Source organism: Onychomys torridus, chromosome 15 (genome assembly GCF_903995425.1).
Source record: "Onychomys torridus chromosome 15, mOncTor1.1, whole genome shotgun sequence".
Lineage (NCBI taxonomy): Eukaryota > Metazoa > Chordata > Mammalia > Rodentia > Cricetidae > Onychomys > Onychomys torridus.
This window is the reverse complement of record NC_050457.1, coordinates 61,321,283-61,344,090: the sequence shown is the minus strand read 5'-3', so window position 1 is coordinate 61,344,090 and position 22,808 is coordinate 61,321,283. Positions and strand designations below refer to the sequence as shown.

The 22,808-nt window shown below is 35.8% G+C and overlaps 1 protein-coding gene across 2 annotated transcripts in view; it reads right to left on the bottom strand.

Moving 5' to 3' along the window:
- Cdh18 (cadherin 18) overlaps window positions 1-22,808 on the bottom strand; it is an 827,162-nt gene that overhangs the window by 563,536 nt on the left and 240,818 nt on the right. Inside the window, exon 2 of one of the 2 annotated variants that reach the window (XM_036207191.1) lies at window positions 14,892-14,956. The gene's annotated coding sequence lies outside the window, so the exon portion shown is untranslated. The remainder of the gene's footprint in view (window positions 1-14,891; window positions 14,957-22,808) is intronic. The other variant, XM_036207193.1, reaches the window with a different exon arrangement.

Here is a 22,808-nt window from a genome sequence, read left to right as displayed (position 1 = left end):
CTGGGCCCAACTTCCTGTCTGTTATCTCTGTTTTGACTGCATATACATGTGTCTAGCCAGTTCATGCTTCTTCATGCTTCTTCTGACATGTTTTCTAAAGGTATATAAACTGTTCCTCCCCAACTATAAAGGGAAATAGCATCTTTCTTCTTAATACTGCTTCTTATCAGGTGTTTGGTCATAGAAATAAGAAATATGAATAATACATTCATACATATAATGCCATTATTACAAATGCATGGTATTCCTTGTCATCTTTTTCTTGAAATAATTGGTGTTACTAATTTCTAGAAAAATATATTTACTTGGTCTCTCCTGGTTCTTATTTGTTTAATTAGACTGATTTTTTCCAAATATTTGAAATCAGTTTTCTTACTACTTGATAAATATATATATACATATTGATATATTGATATATATATATATTGATATATATATTGATGGATAGTTATAGAGATAGAGATAGAGATATATATTGTTCAACTGAAACCTAGTATGGCAACTAATAAATATTCATCACATTTCTCTCAAAATGAAAGAAGAAACTAGCAAAACAAAATAGTATAAGCAGAATAAAGCTTTGCTGAGGGCTTGGGTTGATGATTTACATTTTTTTTTTTTTTTTGAGACAGGGTTTCTCTGTGTAGCTTTGCGCCTTTCCTGGATCTCGCTCTGTAGTCCAGGCTGGCCTCGAACTCACAGAGATCCACCTGCCTCTGCCTCCCAAGCGCTGGGATTAAAGGCGTGCGCCACCACTGCCGGCTACATATTATTTTATAATGATGACTCAAGAGGAAAAGTGGCCTTCTACTAAGACTAAGCATCAGAGTTCAAGTCGCTCTCAGAATGCTCCAGGTAGAAGGTGATATGTATTATCTTAGGTCGACATGTGACTTCTATATGTGTTCTATGGCATGAATATAGATACACACATATTCACAATATGAATAAAACTGTAATAAGAGAAAGCCATTCACTTAGGGGGAAAATAGGCAGAAAAGCATATGTGTTGAAGCAAGGATAGAAGTCTTCAAATGCTGCTCATCTTGTGAAATGTTCATGAAATGTTCTTGAAAATAGGCCAGTAAAGCAGAGCCCAACAGAATCGTTAGAATGTATTTATCTTGTTAATCAAAGGCATAAGTTGTTTTAATACTACTACTTCATTTATATACAGAATAACTACTCTACAAATTTTAGAATTAAAATATATACATAAAGAACTGTACAACTGGGTAAACTTTTATAAAATTCTTATTCAAACTCCAGTGGGTTTAGTTCCCCCTAGTGGCAATTGATCAAGATTCTACAAAATGTAAAAAGCACTCAGACAAGCACTATAAGTGAATTTGTAAAAATCTCTCCATTTCTCTAGCCGGAAAGTGGTGGCACACACCTTTAATGCCAGCACTTGGGAAGCAGAAGCAGGCAGATCTCTGTGATTTTGAGGACAGCCTGCTCTATAGAGTGAGATCCAGGACAGGCACCAAAACTACACAGAGAAATCCTGTCTCAAAAACAAAAAAACCCACAAAACACAAAACAAAACAAACAAAAAACAACAGCAACAAAAAATTTCCATTTATCACATTTTGCAATAGATATAAAATTATACATCACTTGAATAAATTACAAAGTCACATTGGAAGAAAAGTTTTATAGTTATTTCCAGATTAATGACTGTTATCATTATGAAAGTGATCTGCACTATTTTTAATAGCAGATTAAGATTGAAAAATTCCAATTTATTAATTATAATGTAGTTTTACAGTATAATGTAAGTTAAAATTATAATAATATTTAAGATTTATCAAGAGCCTTGAAAAGAATGGATGTTATCACTTAATGAATAACATTAAAAATATATTATTTTAGTGAAAGAATCAAATGTTTAAGAGATTGTTTTATCAAACATGAACACCAATATTTCACTGTTATCAAGGTTATTTAGCAAAAATATAAATTGTTATTAAAATACTTGTTTTCTTGTATATATTATATATGTAACACTGCACAAATGCACACACACACACATACACACACACACACACACACATACATTCACACACATACACACACACACACACACACACACACACACACACACACATACACACACAAGGAATCATTGGATTGCAGAGAGGCTGGACAAAGAAGGTATTTTCAACATTTATTTTTATAATTATGTTTACTGTCATAAATGATCTATATGTTTCATTACTTTGTGAAGTTGAATCCGCAGGCAAGGCACTCTTGAATTGAGTATAAGCTAAAGATATTTATTTGAAATAACCATAACTACGATGCTCATACAACTGTGCTACGTTGGAAAATGAAGAAAGAAAACTTCAATATAAAATTAGCATTAAATTACAATTACTGAGTTTTGAAGAAGTGTTGTCCAAGTTATGTTCTGGTTAAGTTTACAAACTGTACAATTTTTCTTGGAAGTTGTCCTCATTCCAAGTGCCTTCAGTGTCACCCTTATTCTCCTATTCCCTTTTGGGCAGTTTTCTTTCTCCTTTGTAGCATCACTGTATCAACTGTGATATAGTTTGCTTCTGACCTACTTCTATGGGTTATATGGAAACAAAGACATGTCATATCAATGCATCTTACAAGGACGAGAAGACAAATATTTTTAGATGAAAAATAGTAGGAATAAAAATTTTAAAATGAAATGTGTTCTATTGTTTTGTCACAGTTGAAATTTGGTATATAGAGACTGGATGTTTTATGCATGAGAGTGTCTTCTTTTTGGTAACAGAATACAAAAATACTTTGAAAAATTTCTCTCTTTCTGTCTCTATGTTTTTGTCTCTGTCTCTCACTCTGTGTCTCTCTCCTTGTCTCTTTCCCCCTCTTGTCTATGTTTGTGTTTATGCTTGTGTGTGTGTGTGTTTGTGTGTGTTTGTGTGTGTGTGTGTGTGTTTTCTTAGTTGTGTGTATGTATTGTAGGTTTTCTTAGTTTTGTTTGACCTGTCATCAGGCTAATGCTCTCCCTCATCACTGACCTTACTCATTCCCCATCTATTAGTAGTTTGCTTCAGAAGTAATATGTTTTAAATCATATTTGAATTTGTAGAACACATCAAGTTCTTCTCAGACAGTACTCCCTCTTCTGCTTCTAGATCACATGTTGAGTTATTTAGTGTTTTGTCAACCTGACACCAGCTAGAGTTATTTAGGAAGAGGAATCACAGTTGAGAAAATGCCTATCTCAGATTGCTGTAGGCTGATATGGGAGGGTCCAGTCCATAAACATTCTGTGCTACCCCAAAATGTGTTCTGCATTTATTTAAGAAATCAGGCTTAGGAAGCTGTGGAGAGCAAGTCAGTAAGCAGTGTTCCTCCACAGTGTCTACTCCAATTCCTGCCTTCAGATTCCTTCCCTGAGTTCCTGTCTTGGTTTCCCTAAGTGGTGAACTTACAAGCTTTAACGCAAAATAAACACTGTTCTCAAGTTGCCTTTAATCATCATGTTTTATCATAGCAATAAGAAACTTAGTAAGACACATGTGTTATATTATACTCTAGCCCTTTCTCTTAAAGCCTCATTGTCCCCTCTCCTGGGCTATTTCTTGCTTTTAGTTTATAGATGCCCTCATCCCCATACAAATATACATATATAAAAATTAGAGCTGGGATCCACATAATATCTTAGAAGGAATATGCATTGTTTCTCTAGAGAAATTATAAATGCACTGTGCATTGCATTATTAACTTTTTTTTTCCTATCTTAAAACAAATGAAATTTGCACAGATGGAAATAAAAAGGCATTACTTTGGGAACTTTGTGCCTACTAAATAACAAAAACCGGCTTTTATCATATGACTTATGCTTATAACATGAATGCCCCCAATTCAACAATCTTTATATATCATTTCTTAGAAATGAGTAAGAAAACTGATAAGAATCCAGGACAGAGAGAGACAGAGAGAGACAGAGAGACAGAGACAGAGAGAGAGAGAGACAGAGAGAGAGAGAGAGAGAGAGAGACAGAGAGAGAGAGAGAGAGAGAGAGAGAGAGAGAGAGAGAGAGAGAGAGAGAAACAGAGACAGAGGCAGAGGTAGAGCAGCAAAAAAGGAGATAGACAAAGAAACAGACAAATATAACGACTGAAAATCTCTCTCTCTCTCTCTCTCTCTCTCTCTCTCTCTCTGTGTGTGTGTGTGTGTGTGTGTGTGTGTGTGTGTGTGTGATCTCTTGCACAGTTATTGGCTTCCAAAAATTAAGAGATGACACGACAAAGCTGTTCCTTAACGATCTCTGAAGATGTGGGCATTGAACCTCACTGCAAACACAAGCCTATGAAGTTCGAACATGCTTAAGTCTTCTTTAGTTGGAGACATTGCTTACATCCACAGACTATTTACTGCTGGATTAATTGCACTCTTGAAAAGTTACACAGAAAATTGAGGCAAAGGATGCTGTTAGTTAAGCACACACGGGTTAAGTGAAGAGGAAACTGAAAGCCATAACTTGCTAGTCTGAAGTTTTAGTTAGTTTTAATTTTGTAGAATGCATTTAAAATGTAATGTAATAAGAAAAAAAGTTTAGTTAATTTAATATTTGATCATGGATTTTATTGGAAAGAAGACTGGCTATAAATGAAAATGTTGTGAAATAATTGCTGGTCTATTATTTTATTAATCATTTCATGAAAGTTATTTATTTCATGAAACTTAAATTGCATTTTAAAGTATTTTGAATGGAAAAAATAATCCTGACAGAACTTAAGTTGAGAACACATAAAAAGATTACTTGTGCTTTTCGTTCCTCTTTCCTACTTAAATTGACCCATGGCCCTCTCTATTGAATTTCTCACGCAAACTGACAATAGAAGTGAACAAATATCCCTATTTTGCTAGGGATAATAGTGTGTAATTGAATCCATTTCTTAGAAGAGCCTCAGATGGAATTCCCATTCACTTCTTGCCCGTACTTGCTCTTGAAAGTATTGGGTCAGGGCTTAGGTCTTAGAAAAGAACTTTTCATGCAGCAACTCAAGACTCCAACATGCTGAAAGTTGTGTTTTACTGATGTGATCTCAAGCCCTTGAAGTGAGGGAGGGTTGGCATCTCCTTGTGATCCACATAGAGAGATGGTGAAGGCAAATAGAAGGAGCAAAAAGAGGAGCTAAGCCCATGCTGAGCTGAGGGGAAGAAGCTGCACTTTTACCCAGTTTCCTTGCTTTTCTCTACAAAAGTGACAATTGTGTGATGGGAAGCCATGCTTCAACTTTCCTACCTGACTTTATATTGGTAGACAGTTACATAGTCTTCATCAGCTCTGGGGGACAATTTGGAACATTTTGACTTCGTGTTTTATTGTCATCTTTTGATTGCTTTGTAATTAACTCTAAATATTCAAATACCTCTACATAGTTTAAAATCACAAGTGATAATCAGTAGCATTAATAAAGTAAACACCTTTGATTATGTATCAGACTAACAAGTAGAAATCTCTCAATGAAATATGAGGTGAATTTATGTTTAAAATAGAAGTGTAAGCCGACCAATTGAATTCAATTACTATGATTTCTCAAAAACCTAAGAAAAATAAATTGAACACTCAAAAACATCTAAAGGGAGCAGAATTCTTAAATAAGAATACCATTTAAAAATCTCAATGATCTTGTCCATGATTTTAAGTAAGATCACTGAAAGTTTATACTGGAAAAGTGCTTGAGGGTCCTCCACTCCCAAAGGTGATTATCAATCCAATCTCATATCTAAGGCTGAGAAAGGTTTCACTAATTACCGAAGGTCATACAGGTAATAAGCACTGAAAGACAGAGCTGTCAATCATTGATATCTCTAACTTCACAGGTGAACACTTGACATAGTCCAATTAAAAATTTAACACAACTTACTGAAAAATTGAGCATCCTGCAGTATTTACATATTTTCATTTAAAATACTGCAGTTTCAGCAGTGCAGTTCAGAAAACCAACAGATATATCTCTTACTGTAAATTGCTACCTCTAAACTACCTCATAACAACCTACTGACATGAATTCCTACATGAGAAATTTCACTTTAGTCTAATGAAGTAAGTTTCATCATCAACATGGAAAACAAAATGATGATTCACATGCAGAAACCTCACCGTTTGTTTCATATGCTAATGAGTTCTGCTTGGAGGTGTGAAACCCCTCACAGGCACACTACACTCCCTTTCTGTGTTCTCAGTTACCCACACTGGACCAAGTCCTCAACAACAACGCTGGAAGAAGAACCCCAACATATTCAAAAGGAGAGCACACTCCACCATTATCAGAGGAACTCAAATTCCGAGAGACTTACAAATTTCAAGAAATGATTTAAACCAAAGGAATGGCTGTAATTTTATAGTTTCAATAGAATATCAAAGTATATAGTTTGTTTATGATAAATACATTCAACAATTCCATGTTTTCTAAATACTTCATTGTTTTAACCATCTTTATTCTAGGAAGACAGACCTTTTGACTTGTTCATAATTTATTATCAAAATGCATTTTCAACTGTGATTTTTTTTTAATCTAGGGAGGAAGCTATTCAAATATCATAGTTAGGAATGGTGAGTGAAGGAACAGAGAATCTCAGGAAATAATCTCTTGAATATTGGGCGGGGAGAGAGTGACAGAGAGAGAGCAAGTTATTTTTTCTTTAATGTATTCAGCCCTTATGCAATAAATTTAAAAACTGATTCTGCATAAACAAACATTTGGGGAAAGAAAACTTCAGAATTTAAGGTCTTTGTGCATTGACTTTGAATCTGATGTTTTACTGGTGCCCAAGAATTGTGTTAAATCAGAACTAAATGACATTTATTAGTAGGTGTTTTCATCTCTGCACAATGGCTTTCCTTGTCCTTACAGAGTAGGCTTAATAAATAAAATCCACATCTTTGCTATGAAAATATTCAGGTCCTGTTTTAAATCACACAGGGCAATAGCTATATACTTTTTTGGTATGACACTGAAGTATATGGCAATAGGTTATAATAATCTCTAATTTTAAACTTGTGAAACTATATCAAAGAGGTTGTAAAACATGCATGTGCCTGAAATTGAATCCAAGAACAATGTTACTGAATATAATTTATTTTTTTCAGGGACAGAACAGAAAACACAACAGCAATTAGTATAATAAGGTGGATGCCACCAGGAAAGCTGAGATAGAAACACGTCCATGCATATATAGGCAACATAAAATGAACTTAGTTTGTTATCAAAAATTTAAGAAGATGACTTGAAGTGGGAGCATTGGAGGATAAGGGAGAAGTTAGAGTGGAGAATTGGGTGGCAGGAGTGACCATATTTCTCGGTCTACCTGTGTAAAAATTTTAAGAATGCAAAATAAACATTTTTTTTTTAAAAGCAGAAAAATTATAACTCAAGAGCCTGAGTGTGGATGCTTATTTGGTCTAGATGTATTTCCTCAGTCATTTCTTCTGTGAAAAAGCTGGAATAGTTGGAGTCCATTAGGTAACAGAAAGTCTTTATATACATTTCTCCCTCATGCAGATGAGGCTATAACAGTGCTAATTACCACAGTTACTCAGGAACATCAATGAGAATGATTAATATCATTGAGACTGGTGGCTATACCTTATTGAAACAATCCATAGCATACATTAACAAAAACTCTACAGTTGTGGACTGAAGAGATGGCTCAGTTGCTAAGAATATTTACTGCTTCTCCAGAGGATCCAAAATTGATTTTTTTTTCATATCTTTGTTTTGGTTTTTGAGAATTTGAGACAGGATTTCTCTGTGTAACTGTCCTGGCTGTGCTGGAACTCTCTATGTAGTCCAGGCTGGCCTCAGTCTCACAGAGATGTGTCTGCCTTAGTCTTCTAAGTGCTGGAATTAAAGGCATGTACTACTATGACTATCATACCAAATTTGATTCTTAACGCCTATGTAGGGTAGCTCACAACCACCTGTAAGTCCATCTCCAAGACATGTGATGCCTCTGACCTCTATTGACCTGACACTCATATGCACACAGCTATACATAGAGGCACACATATACACATCATTATAAATTAAAATAAATCTTAAAAAATAGCACATACTAGCTAAGTATAATGGTCCTGAGAAGGTGAGAGAAGACTGTGAGTTTGAAGGCTGCCTAGACTGTATAGAGAGTCCCCTAACAAGGTGAGCAATGTGGAAGAACCCACCAATCCCCATAACAAAACCAAAACAAACAAGGAAAACATCAGTATATGAAGCACAATGAAATCCTACGCTTTAACAAATTCATTGTGCATTCCCTGAGCCATCAGTGTTGCAGTGAATGCTTGGCCATTACTTCTTAAGTAGCTTTGAAATTTACATGTAATGATACACATTTTCAGAATATATGAATATAAATAAAGCAATAGCTAACTGCTTACAATACTGAAAGTAACATGTAACAGAGTGGTATTTTGAAGCCATGGTAGTTCCCATCCTTGTTTAGAAAAGGCTGAGAAAGACCTTCCAGATTTTGGAAAGTGGAACAACACCATGTGTGTTATTCTAAGGAGCATGCGCAAGCATAGATTTTTTTTTTCTTTATTATTATGTGTTTTAAATTTTATACATCAGCCATGGGTTCCCCTGTCCTCCCTCCTCCCGCCCCCACCCCCACCATCCCCCCAGCCCCTCCCCTCCATTCCCATATCCTCCAGGATCAAGGCACCCCTGGGGATTCATTTAAACATGGTGGATTCAGTATAGGCAGGTCCAGTCCCCTCCTTCCAAACTGAGCAAAGTGTCCCTGTGTAAGCCCAAGGTTTCAAACAGCCAGCTCATGAACTAAGGACAGATCCTGGTCCCACAGACTGGGTGCCTCCCAAACAGATCAAGCTATTCAGTTGTTTCACTTATCCAGAGGGCCTGATCCAGCTGGGGGCTCCACAGCCTTTGGTTCATAATTCATGTGCTTCCATTTGTTTGGCTATTTGTCCCTTTGCTTTTTCCAATCTTGGTCTCAACAATTCACGCTCTTGCAGACCCTCCTCTTTCTCAAAAGTTGGACACATGGAGCTCCATCTGGGGCCTGGGTGAGGATCTCTGCATCCACTTTCATCAGTTATTGGATGAGAGTTCCAAGATAACTGTTAGGGTGTTTAGTCATCTGATCACCAGACTAGGTAAGATCAGGCTTTCTCTGGACCATTGCCAGCAGACTACAGAGGATGTATCATTGTGGATTTCTGGGGACCTTTCGAGCACTCTGCCTATTCCTGTTCTCATGTGGTCTTCATTTATCATGGTCTGTTATTCCTCATTCTCCCTTTCTGTTCTTGATCCAGCTGGGATCTCCTGCTCCCCTAAGCTTCCTTTCCCTCAAATCTTGCCCTTCATTACTCCCACTGTCGTCCAGGTTGTTCGTGTAGATCTCAACCATTTCTCTGTCATTGGGTGATCCTTGGGTCTTTCCTAGGGTCCCGTTTTCTAGGTTTGAAAATTGGGAATCCATGTCCCCCAGGACCCAGCTATAGCACTCTTGGGCATATAACCAAGGTATGCTCAATCATACCACAAGGGCATTTGCTCAGCTATGTTTGTATCAGCTTTGTTTGTAATAGCCAGAACCTGGAAACAACCTAGATGCCCTTCAACTGAAGAATAGATAAAGAAAATATGGTACATATATACAATGGAGTACTACTCAGCAGAGAAAAACAATGACATCATGAGGTTTGCAGGCAAATGGATGGATCTAGAAAAAATCATCCTGAGTGAGGTAACCCAGACTCAGAAGGACAAACACGGTGTGTACTCACTCATAAGAGGATACTAGATGTAAAACAAAGATGTCTAGAGTGCTACACAACTCCAGGGAGGCTACCTAGAAAACGGGACCCTAGGAAAGACCCAAGGATCACCCAATGACAGAGAAATGGATGAGATCTACATGAACAACCTGGACGACAGTGGGAGTAATGAAGGGCAAGATTTGAGGGAAAGAAAGCATAGATTTTTAAGATAGAGCCAAACACAATAATGTAATGAGTTCAAACATGTTGCCTATAATCACTTTAGTGAACTATCAGTTGAAATACGTAACAGAACATGACACATGTATGATGGTACAGTATTATTTTCTGAAATTGACACAAAAAATCCCCTGGTGGGGGCTTCAGATCAGCCAGTGAGAGTGTTTGCCCTACATTTACAAGGCCCTGGGTTTATTTCTTAGCATTTGAAAATATACATATAAACAATAAATAAGTACATTTGAAACTATATTTGGTAATATTGTGTTCCCCCAAATATTCTGCACCCTAATAAACTTATCTGGGGTCAGAGAACAGAACAGCCACCAGATATATATATATATATATATATATATGCCAGAAAATGGTGGCCACTCACAGCTTTAATCCTAGCCTTATGGAGGCAGAATCCATCCAGATCTCTGTGAGTTCAAAGCCACACTGGAAACAGCCAGGCATGATGACTCATGCCTTTAATCCCAGGAAATAATGTCAGAAAGCAGAAAGATATACAGGGCATGAAAACCAGGAACTAGGGATGGTTAAGCTTTTAGGCTTTTGAGCAGCACAGTTCAGCTGAGAGGCATCCAGTCTGAGGAAACAAGATCAGCTGAGGAACCAGTGAAGAGAGGAAGCTGTGGCTTGTTCTGCTTCTCAGATCTTCCAGCATTCACCAAATACCTGGTTTCAGGTTTGTTTTTATTAATAAGACTTTTTAAATTTGTGCTACAACCATAGGCTTAAGGGGAGATAGCTCAGCAGATTAATGTGTTTGACTCTAGACTGCTAACCTTGCTTCAATACATAGAATCAACATGAAGGAAAATGAAAACAGACTTCTGTAAATCATCCTCTGATATTTGTACCATAGTACACACACACACACACACACACACACACACACACACACCAAACTTGTAGCAAATGGGTACTAAGGTTTCTTTTTAATGCAACATTTTATAAGGTTTTATTTGCTTGTTTATTTATTTTATTTTATTTTTTTAGAAAAGCTGAAATTTTTGGTTGAAAATGGAGAGGTACGATTTACTACATGCTGGATGAGGGTTATTTCTTCAACAAGACATGTTTCAAACAGCTGTCACCACTGAGTAAGAGAGAGGAATAAATGTTTGACTCTCTATTATGAGTAATGCCAGTCATCAAGAATGTACAAGACGCCTGAAAGTCCGTAATCATATTCTTTCTCATAAACAGTCTGTTTGACTCTGTCCCTCAGAGGATAAGACATGCTTATAAATCTTCTGCTTCATGGAGAGAGAAAAATATTCTCAAAGATTCAAGTGCAACTTTCCACTCCCCGGGCTCTTGCAGCCCAACATGTGGCAGAATCAACATGGAAATGGAGAAGGACACTGATTTGTAAGAAAGAAGTCCCTGCTATTACATTCATGAGTTATGAAACTTCTACATGAAACAGAGCATGCACATCTCAGCAAGTGACCTTAGGACCCAGGGTTCTGTAAGGTCAAAGGAAGCCCAGAGGAGCCAGTGAATATATTGATTGAGCAGGTGAAGCCATGATTCTTTTCATGCCAACCATGGTAAGGTTTCTCAAGAAAAGACACATGGTAAATGCTGAGCATAACATAGGATTAATTATTATTTGTTATTTCTAATCGTGTTTCAAATAAACTCTCTAAAATCATATGAAGTCATAGATTTAATCTCCAACCACAGGTCTTATAAAGTGATAACTTACACATAGCATGTGGTGATTTTGAGTAGTAAATGCATTGATAAACAGCAATCACTGGACACAGAGAGTATGCTAATGAGTATAGATTTAGTCTATTTCATTTCATGAGCACAAAGTCATCGGACTAGCAAGTTAAATTTACTGGTAATTTTGGAGGATTTTTAATTGTACTGTAGTTTTATTATATAATGTCTTTGTAGATTCAAAAAAAAAAAAAAAACATGTGAAGATAAACTAGAATACCTGTGGGTAAGTACAAGAAAATAAAATGTGAATTTTTCTAACACATTTTATGAATCAGCAATATGAATGCCAGTATTCTGAGACAAGAAAACAAAAATACTAAACAGTATATTCAGTCAAATGCACTTAATGTAAGCTTTAAAAACTAGAAATACTTAAGCAAACAAGACATGAGATAAATTGAAAGTAAATAAATATTTATGAATCATTTATTCAGATTAATTTATTTAAAATATAAATTGAAATATCTTTTGTGAAAATATGGATACTTATGAATTAAAAATTATTTTATTGTAACAGAATCATAAATAAAACAAAAAACACCTAGATTAAAGTACCCACTAGATTAAATGCACTCTTAGTTGCAAACTATATAACTTGAATAACTATTCCATAACCAGGGAGCTTCCTTAGGGCTTAACTATTTCAGGATCAGTTACACTTTTTTATTATTAAGAAATGTTTATTATTAAGAAATTTTCTATTCATTTTACATACCATTCACCGATCCCCTCTCTTCCCTCCTCTTGCCCCCCAGCCTTTCCCCGCAACCCACCCCCAATTCCCACCTCCTCCAAGGCAAGGTATTCACTTAATCATCAAAATAATAATAATAAATAATAATAACTGTGACAAATTTGAAACTATGAAAACACTTCACTTTATAATGTCTTTCATGACCCATATGTATTTCAAGACCTAAAATTACCCTTTCTTGATCTTTCTAAAATTAGCTCTACCTACCCTTCCAACTGGTAATTTTCAAGGATATAGATATACTTATAGACTCTGGTTCATATGTGAGTGCGAACATTAACTTTGTTCTTTTTTCTGAGCTTAGGCAACCTACCTCAATATATCCATATATTTAACTTTCACTTAAATGAAATAACGTTTAAAATGAATGAGCTATTGACCATTATGTAATTGTTATTTTAATTTTTAGTGCTATAAATTAAAAATTTATAAATATATTTTGTCTTCTATATGAAGATATCATTAAAGTAAAAATATTGCTGAAAAGAAAAACTCTTTGTAAAAGATACTTGAAAATATTTTTTTTTCTGATATAAGCCTAGGAAACTACTAACTAAGTTACAGGTATTTTGTTAGTGAGTATAATGTTTTAATAATTTGCAAACTTTATTAACTAACATAATGAAAATGCTTCTTTTGAACTGATTACTCTTAAGTCTAACCTACTTATTAAAAATCACTTGATAGTTAAGTCTTAAAATACTAAATTTTATTATAAAAGCTTAAAAGTACCCAAGAAGACCCAGAGATTAATTAGAAATTAATATGCAATCCATATGATATAGGTCCTTGCCCCAGTGTCCAACCACATACAATTAGAATATAATTTCTCTCTCTCCTTTATTTTCTTCCTCTATTTTCAGTGGAGGAATCTAACAACTGTGAATTGATTTTAATAATTTAAAGTATTGTCATCTTCCTATACTAGTCAATACTCTCTTTTTCTCTACTAAAAATCTGGAGTCTACATTAAATTGTGACACATTCTTATTATGCAAATAAGACTTCTGAGTCAACTACAAGAGCGTTGGAATTAAGCCACTGATGTAATTTCAACATAAATAGTAGCATAAATACATCAGTCTAGGTTAACTCTAGTTCAGATGTATAGATTATAAAATTTATACATATTGAACAATTTATTGCAAACAAATGATACAACAATTTAACTTCCAAACCTATATGTTTAGTTTGTATCCAGGGACTTAAAAATAGCTTTCAGTTTTCACTTCAACAAACTCAAAACACCTGGATCTATGCTATACTCACAGTGATGAGTAAAAACACTGTACTTAGTAGTAATAAGTAATATGGCTTTTGTTAGTCTAATTAAATTTAATAAATCAAAACTCACAATTTATACATTATGGTAATATTAATCTGATGATCATTGATACCTTAAGAGACATTAAAAAAATTTTGTGATGCAAGTGAACTCTAAAATATTTGGTAGCATAAAATGAAAGAAAAGCACTTTGCGTGAAGCTTTCAGGTAGGCTGATGTTAGATCATCATGAGTAGTTAGTTATAAAGGAATTCTGGTGGTAGTGTGGTGGGAACAAAGCGTGAAAGAACATCAAACCAGAGACAGTTTTTGCATCTTTGTGTGGAATTAAATGCAATTCATTGTGGATTTTGGTTTAGATCAGCATTTTATCTCCCACAAAGCAAGTTAATGTTTATTTCAGACTTTCAAAATTAACAGACATACCAATTCAAATAATGTACTACAATTGTATTAATGTTAGAAATCAGAACATTTAACTTGAATTTTACTTATTTTACTTCTCCTCTTTTCAAACTGGGTCTCACACTGTACATCTGGCTGGGCTGAATTCATTATGTACCTCAGTATGACCATAAGTTTGACAAAATTTTCTTGCCTCAACCTCCCTTCCCAAGTGAGAGATTCTATGTGCATACTGTTATATCTGGTTGACTATTTTATCTTTTCTATTTATACAAATGAAAACAATTGACAATGATATGTTATTAGTATATGCAACTGTACATTTATTCTCATGTATACTTCTTTATGTTATGCTTTGAAGAGAGTGTTAAATTCTCAACAACTTTTTAGTGTATAAATTAATAATTAGTATAGGGTGAAAGATTTACATGATCTGAAGAGAAACCAGAGTATAGAGTGAGCTATGACTGTATAAGACCATATTTGAAAGACAAGTAAGAAAGAGGAAGACATATATTGAGAGAAATATAAAATAATCCATTAATTCTGGTAACTGTTGAATATGTTTTAAAAGTGAATTTGAAATGAAAAGGAAACTTGGCCCTGTCACATCTTTAAATATCTCTTCATTATCATAGAAGATATTTAAGACAAACCAAATGCCAACAACTTGACATTGATGTAACATTATCATATAGGACACAGTAGAAAATTTACTTACAATTCAGTCTGTGACTATTTGATGATAGGTTTTCTTCTTAGGTATTTCAGAGGTTGAGTTCTGTACTGATAGAAAAAAGAGGAGGGGGAAAGAAAGAAAAAAATGAAACCCTCGAGAAAGAGAAAAGTAAGATGAATCTTTTTGAGTACTTGTATATTTACTACTAAAATAAAATTTATTTAGATTATAAACTATAGATGATTGGCTTTAGATAATAAAGATTTAAGAGTAATTTAAATCATACAGTTGTTTATTTGAATGATTTTAGTGTTGGAGATTGAGCCAAGAGCTTTGTGTATGTAAGGCATGCTATAGGTGAGGTATAGCATCAGTTAGCACATAGTCAAGAGGTAAAATTTTAGAAGGATACAATGGAAAGAAAAATAAAAATGGACTAAATTATCATGCATGAGATGGGAAGGCTTAAAAATGTAGACTTTTCTTTAGATTGTGTACTATGGCAAAGGAAAATAAAATCTCAGCTACCTCAGTTGTTACCTGTTCAAGAGTGTTTACCTATTTTCATTCTCTAACGTATTATTGCTTCATTAGATTAAGACTGGAAATTGTAGAGTGGTATAATAGGAAAATTACCAATCATTTTTCTAATATAAGACATTTTAAATGTGTGTGTGTGTGTGTGTGTGTGTGTGTGTGTGTGTGTGTGTGATTTTATTTTAAGACAGGGTTTCTATGTGTAACTGACTCTGTACACCATCCTAGTCTGGATTTATAGAGATCCACCTGCCTCTGCCTCTTGAGTGCTGGGATTAAAGGCATGCACCACCGCACCCAGCAAAATATATAACTTTTTACTGTTGCTGATGTTAAAATAGTGTTTATAGTAAATATTGGAAGGAACATAAGTCACTTTGTCATTTCAACATTTTTTTTTCAGTATTAAGCCAACATAATACTAAATGATGGAATGCAATTTCAGAAAGTGACCAACCACTACTTCCAGGGAGGCAGGAAGATTGACCAAAGATTCTCACCTCTCCCTCTCCTCCAAATCCAGTGCCCCTGTTTCATAAAGAACTCTATAGCAGAATAGCCAATATTGTACCATGTCCCCTCTGACCCCATTCTCAATGTGTCACAAAAATCTAGCCTTCCAATTTTCTTTCCCCAACTCATCTCATTATCTCAGTCTCCAACACCAAAAGGCATTCCATGGGAACACCCAGTTGAGCAGGCCAGGGAAGCAGGTACACTTACTGAAGACCTTCATCACTCCTTCCTAAACACAAAATCCTGCTGTCTAATCTTATCCCTAGCATCGTAGGACCTGCTACAGCTTTCCTTTCCTTGTACCCACATTGCTTGTAGATCCCACAGATCTTCATCTACTAGCTTCCCTCCCTCCAACACTTGCTTTACCCCACCCCCAAACTCCAGAAGGCAACCTCTGTAAACTTACTTATTCAGTTTAATCCAGATCTTAACCTGGTTTTCCATTCATCCAGACCCATCACATAGTCCCATCCATGGCTCTATAGCAGAACTTCTGTGGTGATCTCTCTTCACTCTCTATCACCATTTCTTGGAGGCTAAATAAACAGATCCTGGTGTGACACTCTGCTTTCTTCCTTCCTGTGAACCCCCTCAACAACCTACCCTATCTCCAATTCTAGGTGTAAGGTCTGAAAACCTCAGTGGCTGCAGTTATCAGATACAGAGAAAAGTTCCTAAGAGGCAGCACACAGCCACCAATGCAGAACACAACCACCAATGAAGTACACAACCGTCAATGCGGCACATAGCCACCAATGCAGCACACAGCCACCAATCTTTGCTAAAAAACAGAGAGGAAACAGAAGCCAAAGAACAAGACACCCACCCAACAAAGACAAAACCTGATAGCACCTAAGAGCTGTGGTCTTCCCAACCCCTCAGACTTAGATAACATCATCAAAATGTTCTCAATAATGGCTAGGACAATAGCTCTCCACTAGAGCCTGGATATTACAATGTAGCTGAAGAACTAGAAAATATATTAAAACATTATGTATGGATATGATGGGACATTCTTTAAAGAGAAAATGAATAAATCCCTTAAAGAATCCATGCAAGCACAAACAGTGAAAGGAAATCAATAAAACTGTTCAAGATTTTAAAATGGAAATAGAATGGAATAAGAAAATCCAACTGAGGGAATTCTACAATGAAAAATATAGGAGTTCAAACAGAAACTACAGAGGCAAATTTCACCAATAAAAAGCAAGAGATGGAAGAATCTCAGACATTGAAGAAATAATAGAAAAATGAATATATTGGTCAAAGAAAATGTTAAATCTAAAAAACTCCTGAAATAACACATTCAAGAAATCTAGAATACTATGAAGAGACCAAATCTAATAATGATGATGATAGAGAAGAAAGCAGGTGTTTGTGGCAGATTCCCAGAACAAAGACCAGAAAAATATTTTCAACAAAATCATAGTAGAAAAATTTTCTGACCTAAAGAGGGAGATGCCTATTAAGATAAAAGAAGAAAAAAGCACACCAAATAAAAGTTCTCTTAGAACACAACAATCAAAGCATTAAAATTTTAGAACTATGACAAAAAATAGAATATTAAAAGCTGCAAAGAAAAATAAAAGAGCAAACAACATATAAACAGGCAAATTTTAGAATTACAACTGACTTAGCAATGGAGACTTTATAGGCTAGAAGGGCCAGGTGTCCTGGAGATTCTAAGAGCTCAAAGATACCAGCCCAGACTATTATAACCAGGAAACTTCAATCACCATACATGAAGAAAACTAAGCTTCCCATAATAAATCCAAAATAATCAGTATGTATCCACAAACTTAGCTCTACAAAAGATGCTAGAAATAAAATGCCAATCTAAAGAGGTAAACTACAACCTTGGAAACACAGGCAATACAAAATTTCAGAAAAAACAAACAAACAAAAAAAAAGGAATCTCTCTCTCTCTCTCTCTCTCTCTCTCTCTCTCTCTCACACACACACACACACACACACACACACACACACACACACACGAGAGAGAGAGAGAGAGAGACAGAGAGAAAGACAGAGAGAGAGAGAGACAGAGAGAGAGAGAGAGAGAGAGAGAGAGAGAGAGAGAGAGAGAGAGAGAGAGAGAGAGAGAGACCACAACCACCACCTCAGCAACAACAACAGAAAACAAAGAAACAAAGTAAGGAATCAACAATCATTGGTTAGTGATATGTCTCAATATTTAAGGTCTCAATTTTCCAATAAAGATACAGAAAATCAGAATGGGTTAAAAAACAGGATCTATTCTTCTAATGTATCCAAGAAACAAACATCACCACCAAGCATAAACCAAACCTTGGAGTAAAAGGTTGGAAAAAATATACTCCCAAGAAATGGACCTAAGAAGCTATCTGGTATAAGTATTTTCATATCTGAGGAAACGGACTTCAAATCAAACTAATCAAAAGACACAGGGAAGAACACTATATACTCATCAAAGGGAAAAGTCAGCCAAGAGGACATATTTCTTAGTATCAATGCAACAAGCACAAAGGTACCCAAGTTCATGAAAGAAACATTATTACAGCTTAAATCACATATTGATCCTCAAACATGACAGTCTAAGACCAAAATAGCCTATTCTCACCAACATTCATTCTATTCATACAAAAACTATACAGAGAAATGCTAAATCTAATGCTGTGGATATTGCTCTGTATAAATAAAATGCTGATCGGCCAGTACCCAGGCAGGAAGTATAGGTGTGAAAAGCAGAAAAGAGAATTGTGTGAACAAGAAGGTTGAGAGGAGACACCAGCCTGCCGTCCAGTGAGCAACATGTAAAGGTAACAGGTAAAGCCTCAGAACATGTGGCTACATATAGATTAACAGAAATGGGCTGAGTTTAAGTGTAAGAGCTAGCTAGTAGTAGGCCTGAGTGAATGGCTGAGCAGTTTAATTAATATAAGCTTCTGAGTGATTATTTTAAAGAGGTTGCAGAGTCCGTGGGTCTGGGCAGGACTGGAGAAAACTTCAGCTACAATCTGTAATTCTAAACTAAATGGACCTGTAGATATTTACAAGCATTTTTACCTAAATGCAAAAGAATTTATCTTCTTCTCTACACCTATTAGAACATTTCCAAAATGGACCACATAAAAGTATACAAAGCAAGTCTCAACAGTTACAAGAAAATTGAAATAACATCCTTCATCCTCTCAGACCATCACAGATTAAAGCTGAATATCAACAACTGCAGAAAGCTAACAAACTTGTGGTTTCCAATCAACTCTTCAATTTTCTGAGTGAAAAATGTGTTAAGACAAATATTAATAAATTAAATACTTTCTATAATTGATTGAAAGTGAATACACAACAGACCCAAACATATGGAACCAGTAAAAAGAGTTGGTTATTTAATAAAATCAATAAGATTGACCAACTCTCATCCAAATTAACTAAAAGAAATCAGAAGGGAAATTTATCAATAGATACAGAAGAAATTCAGAGAATCATAAGGACATACTTTACTATCAAGTTAGAAAATCTAACAGAAATGGAAATTTTTCTTGATATATATCACTTGACAAAGTTACAGCAATATCAGATAAGTAATTTGAACATACCAATAAGTAGTTGCTGTGGGACAGTCTTTCTGTATGCTGTGAATACATGTTGCTCCCAACTGCCCAAGAAACAAGTTGTCAGCAGATTGGTAATGACACAGCCACATGGCAAAAATATTTATTAATAGAAATGAGTTAAAGTTGTCAAAGCTAGCTAGCAACAAGCCTGAGCCATAGACCAAAGAGTTTATAATTAATAATAAGCCTCTGTGTATTTATCTGGGACCAAGTGATGGGGGGACACAGGAAAACTTCCAGCTATAAGTAATCATTAAAAATCTCCCCATCTATTAGATGGCCAGACAGCTTTAGCATAGAATTCTACCAGACTGTGAAAAAAGAGTTAATACCAACATTCATCAAATTATTCCATAAAATAGAAATAGATGTAATATTGAATTACAAAGCCACAGTTACCCTGGCACCCAAACTACATAAAGACTACAGATTCAATGAAATTCCCCATCAAAATTCCAACACAATCCCTCACACATCTTGTACAGACAACTCAATATCACAGGGAAAAAATAATTATCCCAGGATATCTAAAACAATACTGAATAATAAAAGAACTGCTTAAAGTATTGCTGTTCCCCAGTTCAAGTTGTACTATAGAACTATTATAATAAAAACAGCATAGTATTGGCATAAAAATAGACATGTTGGTCAATGGAATCATTTTGAAGATTAAGATATAGGTCCCCACAACTATGGAAACCTAATTTTGATTAATGATCCAGAAATACACACTGGAAAAAAGACAGCTTTTCAACAAAGAGTGCTGGTCATACTGGATGTCTGTACATAGAAGACTTCAAATAGATCGATACTTATTGAGATGCACAAAACCTATCTCTACAGACAAAAACCTTCAACAACAATAACAACAGAATAAAACAGATGCATGGAAGCTGATAGAAATGAAGTCCGGTGAGTTTGTTTCTTGGTGCACCAGAAGAATAGAACTTGTTTTTCAATCTATTCTGAGAATCTGTCACTTTCTATTGAAAAATTGAGACCAATGATATTGAGAGATATCAACGACCAATGGTGATGGTGGTGGTGGTGGTGGTGGTGGTGGTGGTGTGTGTGTGTGTGTGTGTGTGTGTGTGTGTGTGTGTGTGTGTCTGTGTTTCCCTTCTTTTGATTTTGTTGTTCTGAAAATATTTATTCCCTGTGTTTCCATGGTTGTAGTTTATTTATTTAGGTGGTTGTTTTATTTCTAGCACCTTCTGTAAAGATATATTTAGATAATGTTTAATTTGGTTTTAACATGAAATATCTAATTTTTTTTAAGATGTATTTATTTATTATGTATACAATGTTCTGCCTGCAGGGATACATGCAGGCCAGAAGAGGGCACCAGATCTCATTACAGATGGTTGTGAGCCACCATGTGGTTGCTGGGTATTGAACTCAGGACCTCTGGAAGAGCAGCCAGTGCTCTTAACATCTGAGCCATCTCTCCAGCCCCCGAAATATCAAATTTTATCCATTTATACAGGTTGAAAATTTTGTCATGGGGGTATAGTAGTCTGGGCTGGCATGTACTTACTGGCACAGGAGAAGACTTTCTGAACAGAATACCATTTGTGCCACACAAAAATCAACAATTAATAAATGTGCCTTCAGGAATCTGAAAATCTTCTTTACAGAAAGGATACCATCATTAGGGAAAAGTGGCAGCCTACAGAATAGGAAAATATTTTTTTTACCAACGCTGAATCTGATAGATGGTTAATATAAAAATACACACACACACACACACACACACACAAAAAAAAAAAAAAAAAAAAAAAAAAAAAGGGGGCTGGTGAGATGGCTCAGTGGTTAAGAGCACTGGCTGCTCTTCCTGAGGTCCTGAGTTCAATGCCCAGCTACCACATGGTGGTTCACAACCATTCATAATGAGATCTGGTGCCCTCTTCTGGCCTCCAAGCAGAACACTGTATTATAGATAATAAATAAATTTTAAAAAATACAAAAAAACTCAAGGAACTGTATATCAAAAGAGCAAATAATCTAATTTTAAAAGTGGGTGAAGATCTAAGCAGATAATTATCAATAGAGAAAAATAAATGGCTGAGAAACACTTAAAGAAATTTTCAACTCGAACCTCCCACTCCTATAAGCTCTCATCCCCCATCTCTTGCCCTCCATTATCCCACTCACACCCAGTTTTCTCATGTAGATCTCATCCATTTCTGCATCACTGGGAAATCCATGCTGCCTCCTTCCTACGGTCTTCCTTATTAGCTAGCCTTCCTGGAGCTGTGGGATGCAGTCTGATTATCCTTTGTTTTATATCTAGCATCCACTTATGAGTGAGTACATACCATGTTTGCCCTTCTGAGTCTGGGATATATCACTCAGGATGATATTTTTTCAGTTTCATGCATTTGCCTGCAAACTTCATGATGTTTTTTTTTCCCCCCCTAGGGAGGTGCCCAGGAATCCACAAGGATGACACACCCATAGAATATTGGCAAGAGTCGTGAGGGTGTCTGAGCTGGCATTCTCTGGTGATCAGATGGCTAAATACCCTATCTGTCATCATAGCACCTCCATCCAGAGACTGATGGAAGCAGACGAAGAGATCCACAGCCGAATCCCAGGCAGAGCTCCTGGAGTCCAATCAATGAAAGAGAGGACGGATACTATGAGCAAGGGATATCGAGACCATGACTGGAAAAAATACAGAGACAACTAGCCAAACTAGTGGAAAGTCATGAACTGTGGACCAATAGCTGAGGAGTCCCATGGTACTAAACTAGGCCCTCTGGATAAGGGAGACAATTGTTTAGCAGTGTGATTGGGACCTGTCCCCAGTGCATGAGCCGGTTTTTTGGAACCTAGTGCCTATGGTGAGACATTGCACAGCTTTGGTGCAGGAAGGAGGAGCTTGGACCTGCCTCAACTGAATGCTCCCAGGCTCCCATGGGAGAATTTGCCTTGGAAGAGGTAGTAATGGGGGTTGTCTGGGGGGGAATAAGGCTGAGGGGGGGGGGAGGAGGGAGGACAGGGGAATCTATTATTGGTATGTAAAATGTCAGAAAAATCTCTTAATAAAAATTATTTTTAAAAAAGAAATGCTCAACATCCTTATTCACCAGGGAAATGCAAATCAAAACTACTTTGAGATTCCATCTTAAACCTGTCAGTGTGGCTAAGATCAATAACATAAGAGACAGCTCAGAGTGGTGAGGATTTAGAATCAGGTAACACTCATCCATTCCTTGTGGGAGTGTAATCATGTACAGCCACTATGAAAATCAATGTGGCATTTCCTCATAAAGATGAGAATCATTCTAGCTCAAGATCTAGC